Raw genomic sequence first — 8,808 nt, 5'->3', positions numbered from 1 at the left:
TAACACAAGTTGATGGAGCTCGAGATCCAATTATGCAGCTAAGATTAGTAGCATACGAATGGTTGTAAGCTTCACCATAGGGCTGTAAGTCTCCGTGTAGTCCAGCCCATGAACTTGAGAAAATCTGCATGCCACAAATCTCCATTGGGGACTAAGAGAGGCAGGTGGAGCCATCATAACCCAGAAGTAGGTTGTAGCCATCGCCTTCTTGGCCTTGAGAGATGGTTTCATGACACGACCTGAGCGTGTCACCATTGCTGTGCCAGTTGTTGGCAGTGGTAGCTTGGGAATGCTGGGAAAAGTGGTGGCATCTTGATAGAACTCGTGACCAACAAATAGGTCAGCCACGAGCATGGAAATGTTCTAGGTCATTGGTGCTTGAGGATGCAGCTGATGTGGCCTATGGAGTCATCAGAAGAGGTGTCGAAGGAAGAGAAGTACCATGTTCAGCTCCTTCAGCAACTCCTCTTGGCTCTACATCAGCTAGATTCTGGTGCTGAGCATTTGGAATGTAGGCATAGGCAACACAGCTAAACACCTGTAGATGTCCTAATTTGAGGTGTTTCCCTGTCCATACTTGAAATGGCACATGTCCCGTGGAATGTGTTGGCAGCCAGTCCTTAAGATACACTGCTGTGTTGAGTGCCTTGTGACTTGAGAGGATCAACTAAGTATTGAGCTTGTAGAGAGTCTCAGCTTGTCTACCAAAAGCTATTGGATGGCAGTCTCGTCAAAGTGGTGCATCCGTCTGTGTTGAAGAGTGTTGAGAAGCCTTGATCTGCTGCTACACCTACTGAGAATTTGGGAAGAGGAGCAGCAAATTCAATTGACTGCACGTATTGTCTAGCCAAATACATTTTTCGTAGTGGGATGAAAAACAAATGAGTGATTAAATATGCCATATTACTATGCTGAGAAGATTGTTTGTCTTGCTTCTAGTAAGTAGTAGACTTGGTTCACAAGCTTCTCAGCTCCACTCTCCAACTTTATAATGACCGTGCCTTGTCCTTCCATTGTCAAGGGGTATTTGTCTCCTACAAAGATCTCCTTCTCCAGTGGTTGATACTTGTAGAAAGTGCTCTTCAATGGTATGAGGTGCGTTGAGGCTCCAAAATCCATTGTAGCATATATAGTTTTTACCCTTTATTTTATGGTGATTTACCATAGGATAACCACGAAACAGAATCTAAACCCTCTATGTGCCACATGTCATATGCTATGTGGTACATGTTATATATTTAAGGACAACAGAGTGGAACCCGAGTTTCAGAGCCTTGGGCTACTGAATGAAGGGATGGAGCTAAACTTCTAAGCATGGAGCTAAAGAGCATAAGAATTGGAGTACGGAGCTACTCCCAAGTGTACAGCCCAAAAAGCGAAAGGACAGAAGTATAGAGCAACTTGGAATAGTCCTAGAGCACATAACATCCCAATGCCAGGACCAACACGCAAAATGGAGCTAAAGAGAGTTTAGGCTTAAACCCAAGCCGAATGTAGAACAAGGACAGACACACAAACAAGAGCTAAACTATGCCTTAGGTTGGTCAGCCATGCCTACCCTCCCCCCTCCCCCCTCCCCCCTCCCCCCCAATATGCACCTCCTCTCTTGAGGAACACACGCTTTGGGCTTTCACCCTTATTCACCCTTAGTATCGAGAGTTAATCTTTGGGATTCACTTGAAATTTACTAAATATAGAATGGTGTTAGATTGTGAATTTCAACATGGGACCAACACCATTGTGTTTAGGACAATTTTTACATTCTGTAGATATGCCAAATTAGCAAATCTAGACACTTCCTATAATTAGTAATTGGGACCGAACGGGATTAATACAAAGTGCATGATAGCGAAGGTATTTGAAAAATATAGTAAGTTATCATTTGGCAAATATTGAGGGACCAAGCTTAATATTGTGGGGGTTCCCAACTCTATATCTCAAACTAGGCTATAGGAGTTCCTACCTTATGTTTATCTGATTTAAGTATATAAGCATTAACTAGTTTCGCAACTAGCTTAGGTGGAGATTGATAAGGATCTAGCAATACCAACCTTTTGCTGTTGTAGTAGTAAGGAAAGAATATTCGAAAGGATTAGCCGACAAATAACTTTGGATATCTATAGTCACATTTGTGACACTCTCCAACCTTTAGGGAAGTACGACATCCTCGGTGATGCATACTCAAGTCTAGATCACCGCCAAAGAAACAACTCAAGAAAAAGTTCATAGTGATCACACTATGTGAGAAATATAGACTTAAATGAGTTAAGGTAACTTCTTTGTCTAACGTAAATGTGCTACACTCAAACATTTTCTAGCCGTTGCTGATAAAGAAATGACCAATGGAGTTAGCCACCTTTGCTACTTTGGGTGTCACCCAGTTTACAAAAGTGTGATATGCCCCTGCCTATAGGTGGCGAGGTTATCAAGGTTAGGGAATTAATTCCCAAATGTTCAAAGAGATGGCTTTGAATGAAAGTCGATGGTTAAAGACTTTCACGCTTATACATAAAACCATGTTACACTGGTCGAGTGACTTGCTAAGCGATATTGGTAAATTGGGGGGACAAGTTTGAGTCCTAACTCACTAAAGCATGGTGATAGTTTGGAATATAAAAACACTCATTTTTTGGTGGTCATAGACTCTCAGTAAGGAGACTAGCTTGGGCACACCACCAAGCAGAGAATGCCTTGGAGTCATGATGCACAATTAGATTGCTTAGTATGAAAACTTGGCATATCTAAATTAAACACTTTAGTGCAAGTGGTACTAAGGACATGGTGAATGAAATGGGGACACCTAATCTCAATTGCTATGGACTATGATAAAGAAATGACCAATGGAGTTAGCCACCTTTGCTACTTTGGGTGTCACCCAGTTTACAAAAGTGTGATATGCCCCTGCCTATAGGTGGCGAGGTTATCAAGGTTAGGGAATTAATTCCCAAATGTTCAAAGAGATGGCTTTGAATGAAAGTCGATGGTTAAAGACTTTCACGCTTATACATAAAACCATGTTACACTGGTCGAGTGACTTGCTAAGCGATATTGGTAAATTGGGGGGACAAGTTTGAGTCCTAACTCACTAAAGCATGGTGATAGTTTGGAATATAAAAACACTCATTTTTTGGTGGTCATAGACTCTCAGTAAGGAGACTAGCTTGGGCACACCACCAAGCAGAGAATGCCTTGGAGTCATGATGCACAATTAGATTGCTTAGTATGAAAACTTGGCATATCTAAATTAAACACTTTAGTGCAAGTGGTACTAAGGACATGGTGAATGAAATGGGGACACCTAATCTCAATTGCTATGGACCCTTTGCCAGAAGGGTTGGCTTGAGTGCACCACCAAGTGTAGGGGATGCCCCTGGGGTTATAGTTAACAACTTAAAGGTCTAGTAAACCTAGTAACTATTGGCAAACCTGTTAAAGTGTCAATGTTAGATCACTAGATGATCTTACGGCTAAACAAAGACAAGGTCCTTATGAGGTTAACAAATAAAGTTTTTAGTTCAAAATGTTGATTTAAACTATTGGTAATAGTATGGCTTGGTCAAGGTGACTAAGTGGGAAGGACACCTAAGGAAATGAACTACGACAATGTAATAATATTGTGAGTTCAAGAAAATAGTCTCTAAGGAAGGACTTATAAGTGGGTTGTAAGGTTGGGTTGTGGATAGAGCCCACAACAGAAAATATTGGGTAGACTTACTAGGGATGAACACCTTTTGGACTTAGCAAAGTAGAGTATTTGCTATAAAACCAAAAGGATACCTCAAGGATGGAGGTAGTGATTTTATGTTGTGTAATGTAATAAAAGATAGGAACAAAAGACTAATGGCCAAAAATGGGCCATAAAAATCATTAAAAGGAATCTATATAATAAGTTAGGCAAGGAGCACCTATATGATGGATGTTAATGGATTGTGGGAAAGAAAATATATTTCCAAAAATGGATTCCCACATACTTCAATTTGGTGAAGGTAAAAAGTTCCAAAAGAGATAGAGTGATAAAGTAGCTAAGTGATAAAGTCATGGATAACCCTAGCACAAATTATGAATAAGTGGAATTTAGTGTCAAAGGTGGCATGAAATAAAAGAAAGGATGATGATGCCTTCCAATAAAAAACTTTCTAAGATGGGGAAGTAGAGTTTATATAATTAGTGCAATGCAAAGTGTTGGACACACTTAGGAAATTGATTCGAGATATCAATATTAAAGTTTTAGAGTGCGATGGTTATATTAGTAAAGGCCGAAACTACTCTTGAATAAGTAGTAAAATTGAAATAGAGAAATGCCTCTAACAAATTTAGCACGAATTAAACAAACAAAAAAGGAAAGACCACCATAAGTGGTCTAATGAATCTCTAAGTTGGAGAGATTATGATCCTTAGAGGATGGGCAAAGCAAGTGAATCTTTGGTGTCGAACCATTAATGAATATTAGCTTAGTGCCAAGGATGAAAAATAGTAATCCATGATAAAATTACTTTATAAAATGGTTTATTGTTCGATGAGGACATCAAACTTTGTCTATAGGTGGTGGAATTGTGAGACACAAATCCCTAAGCCCCAAAGTAGAGCAAAAAAGGTTCCACATGGTAGTGGTCGAAGCGGAAGTTTAACAAACGTAACATGTTTGGACTAAAGGTTCCGATTTGGAAAGTCGAGAATGGGAATGGAACTCTGAACAAAATGCTCAAGGAATGAGCGCAAAGCAATCAGTGAATGAGTCTCTAAAAAGGGACACAATAAGAATTAACAGATAGCAAGTGTCGTGACATATGGAAGTGTCAAAAACAAGTCCAAAAAGGAGTTTGAGAAGGAGTCCGAGATAGAGTCTGAGAAATAATCTGAGATGGAGTCCGAGTTGGAGTTTGATATGGACTCGAGATGGACCTGAGATGGAGTCTAAGATGGAGTCTGAGATGGAGTCCAATATTGACCTAAGATGGAGTCCGATATGGATCCAACATAGACCCAAGATGGACCCCAGATGGAATCTGAGATGGACTAGAAATGGTGCCCGAGATGGACTCGAGATGGAGTCCGAGATAGAGCCAAGATGGAGTCTATGATGGAGTGTTTTTGGGAAAAGTTTTTGTAAGTAACCAAAGGGAACGACTCGAGAGACGGTCCATGGGGTTTAAATATAGAGGGAAAGGGCCCATGAATAAAAGTGCACCCTCTTTTCCAATTGGTTAAGGGTCTTAGGATACTTGGAATTAAACGTCCTTCGGTTTGAATAGTATTGGGATGGGTGACCTCCCGAGAAGTCCAAACTTAGGAGTTTACATTTGATATCAGAGAAGTCTCGGGTTCGACTCTGTTGGTTGGCTAAGGGAATCACACCACATGTTGATTAACACCTGGCAGGTCTAGTTTGCTCCCAGCTAGGCTTGACCCGAGGGGTAGGGTGTCAAGAGAGCAAGGCTCTCGGGAGACCTGCAGCTCTTAGCTTCCGTTCGGGCATGAACTTGCAAGGAAGCATGGTGGATTGTAAGCAACTAAAGGGAACAACTCCAGAAACAGTCCATGGGGTTTAAATATAGAGGGAAAGGGCTCATGAATAAGAGTGCACCCCCTTTTCCAATCAGTTAAGGGTCTTGGGATAATTGGGGTTAAGTGTCTTTGGGTTTGAATAGTACTGGGTTGGATGACCTCCCGGGAAGTCCAAATTCAAGAACTTACATTTTTGTTGTTGTGTAATGTTTGCAATGTATGGATTTTTAATATATGAGCAGCCAAAAAACATTGGAGTCCGAGATGGACTCAAGATGGAGTCTGAGATAGACCCAAGATGGAGTCTGATGTCGAGTCCAAGATGGACCTGAGATGGAGTCTATAGTCGAGGCCGAGAAAGAGACTAAGACCGAGACCAAGATCGAGATTGAGACCGAGACCAAGACTGAGTTCGAGACCAAGACCGAGCCCAAGACCGAGTCCAAGACTGAGTTTGAGTTCGAGTCCAAGTTCGAGTTTGAGTCCAAGTTTGAGTCTAAGGGTAAAAACCCAAAGCGATCGTCTCCCAGACTTTGGGAGGTTTGGTGAGCTGCAAAAATATAGTAGGGGACTCTAGTGGAGCCAATTTTGCCAGGAAAGGCTAATGTGACCAAGGAAGGCTATACCCATGTGATGGGTGATAATATAACCACTAAAGAGTGCAAAGTTAGTTAAGTTAAAGTTAGAGTGAATGCGGATGGATAAGTGGAGTAACTTGGTGAAGTGTTCAAGAACTAACTTAAGCTCCTTCAGGAGATCGAATGGTCGATGCTCCCAATTCAACTGTGAGTAGCACTACCTACTTGGATATTTGGCGTGGCTGCTCTAGCCACATAGTTAGGGCACCCAAAGGTGGAAGGTGGGAAGAGTACCCACGAAGCTTGCATAGGACCACGGTGTTTCGAAATGTTATCCCAAAGTCCCAAACTATGGAAAGGAAGAGGAGCAATCCTCTTGTGTAGTGACCAAGGATATAGTCATGTGGCAAGGAAGTCTTAGAGGTCAATGGGATGTAGTGGCTGGGCCTTCAAGCCTTGATCTAGTGGCAGTATTGGCAAACACGGCTAGGGACGGAGAAGGATTTAGTGGGGACTGAAAAAGGGATGTTGGGGAAAGTTGTTCCCCATGTCTTCAGGCATTATAAAAGTGCTAAGGAGTGGTTCTGGATAACCATTCATGGAGAGATGGCCTAGTTAGTCTTTAAGAGATGGGACTATGGTAAGAGTGGTTTAGGACTACCAATGAGACAAAGGTAAATGGATATGGCCTTAGCGTAATAGGCTAATATATTGGTAATACCTTTAGGGTGTTGATCATGGGATTGGATACGTGGAGCATTTGGACCAAGTGCAAAGGCTGAGTGGCATAAATGCCATTCATGGGGCTAATAAGTCCCCAAGTCCAGAATAGGACTTATGAAGGTTGTGAGTGAGACTCCTTCAAGTGGTTGAAGGTGTGGTTAATTGACTAAAGTAGATTGGAAGTCGCTTACACGCTTGCAATAATGCAGTGTGATCAAAAAAATGATCAACAAAACGATTGAGATACTGTACCTTGCTTAAGAAGCATTGCACATCATTCACACACTTTGGAGTATGGAATTTTAGAACAGCCACAAGTTTGTCAGGATCAACTTGGAAACCCTCACCAGAAATACAATACCCAAGATAAATGGTGTCTTTGGACCCAAACACGCACTTTGACCACTTTAGCTTTAAACCAACTTCCTGAAGTTCATCCAACATCTTACGAACATCACGAATGTGTTCTTCCCATGTCTCTTCCGAATAGATTAAGATATTATTAACGAAGTCAGCTATAACCTCCAACGTATTGCAAAGAACCTCATCCATCATCCGTTAGAAAGTTGCAAAAACATTATTCAAACCAAACAGCATCACCAAAAACTCGTACAAACCAAACAGTGTACAAAAAGCAATCTTAGGAATATCGCCTTTGGCCATTAGTATTTGCCAGTAACTAAAAGTAAAATCTAACTTAGTAAACTAACAACTTCTCCCTAGACAATCCAAGAGATTAGTAGAGTGAGGAAAAGGATACACATTTAGGATCGTCACTTTGTTTAACAAATGATAGTCGATGCAGAAATCAATACTCCCGTCAGATTTCATCACAAGATGACGTTCACATGCCCAAGGACTTTACAACTTTCGAATAACACACTTTTCCAATATCTTCTTAACATTTGCATATAAAATCTTGATTTCTTTGGGTAATTGATAACAAACAAGAACCTTGATTAGGTAAGCATCCCTAATTGGAATAGGATGACATATTGTAATCTTGGCCCCAAACAACAAATCAAATTCAAAGAGATTGGCATATTCCTTCATAAGCCAGTCAACCACTGCAACACAAAGACTGTCGGAAGGATTGAAAAAGGGAAGAGAAGAACAAAATAGAAACATAGAAAGAAATAATAAATAGATAAAAGTGATAAAAGTAGAGGGATGAAAAAGAATAAAAGTGAAAGGAATAAAAGAAATATAAAGAAATATGAGACAAGGGGGAGAAGCCTTAAAGTCACACTTGGCATGATTCTACTGCAAACAATCCATACCAAAGATGAGGTTAAAAGCTTGATTCAGCACTACCCACAATAACTGCAACTCAAGCTAAAGACCATCTATATGCACAACCAAATTTGCCGTATCCCGTACATATGTATATATGTGGCTGTTGCTATAAAGAATGAAAACTAGCTCTGCTACATGATGCAAATGTAGACAGAAACATGTGGCAACAGGCCAAGCAATAGAAGATAAACTCAAACCTATATCAACCAACACGGAGAGAATAATAAAAGACCTCTTGTTATAAAAACAAAATTAGAAAGTAAACACTAGATGAACTGGTGCCAAGTGAACCCCTTGATAAGAGTGGATAAAATGAATAAAAAGCAAAAAAGCAAAAAAAAAAAACTAAAAAAGCTATAAGGAAAGGGAGATCTAGACAATGCAAAAGCTAGATTTATAACAAAATCCTAAATCCAAACACTCTTCAAGGACAATCAAAATTACCCCTCATCTTCACTAATATGAGTGTATAAAATATGGAAATGCAATACAAAAAATGTGCATATCAATTAACCCAAAAACCATAGCTTATATACAGAAGCAAGTGGTTTAGATTAAAATCAATTCGACGGTTACTAAAATCCCATTACACTAATATTAAGATATGGCAGTGTAGCCATATTAAACAAAAATTTATATTATAATCAATAAATAATTTTTTAGGCTTGATTTTGCTTAATAGTAGTGATATTCCTATTTTATTAAT

This window comes from Selaginella moellendorffii, unplaced genomic scaffold, assembly GCF_000143415.4.
Source record: "Selaginella moellendorffii unplaced genomic scaffold, v1.0 SELMOscaffold_17, whole genome shotgun sequence".
NCBI lineage: Eukaryota > Viridiplantae > Streptophyta > Lycopodiopsida > Selaginellales > Selaginellaceae > Selaginella > Selaginella moellendorffii.
This window is presented reverse-complemented; position numbering follows the sequence as displayed.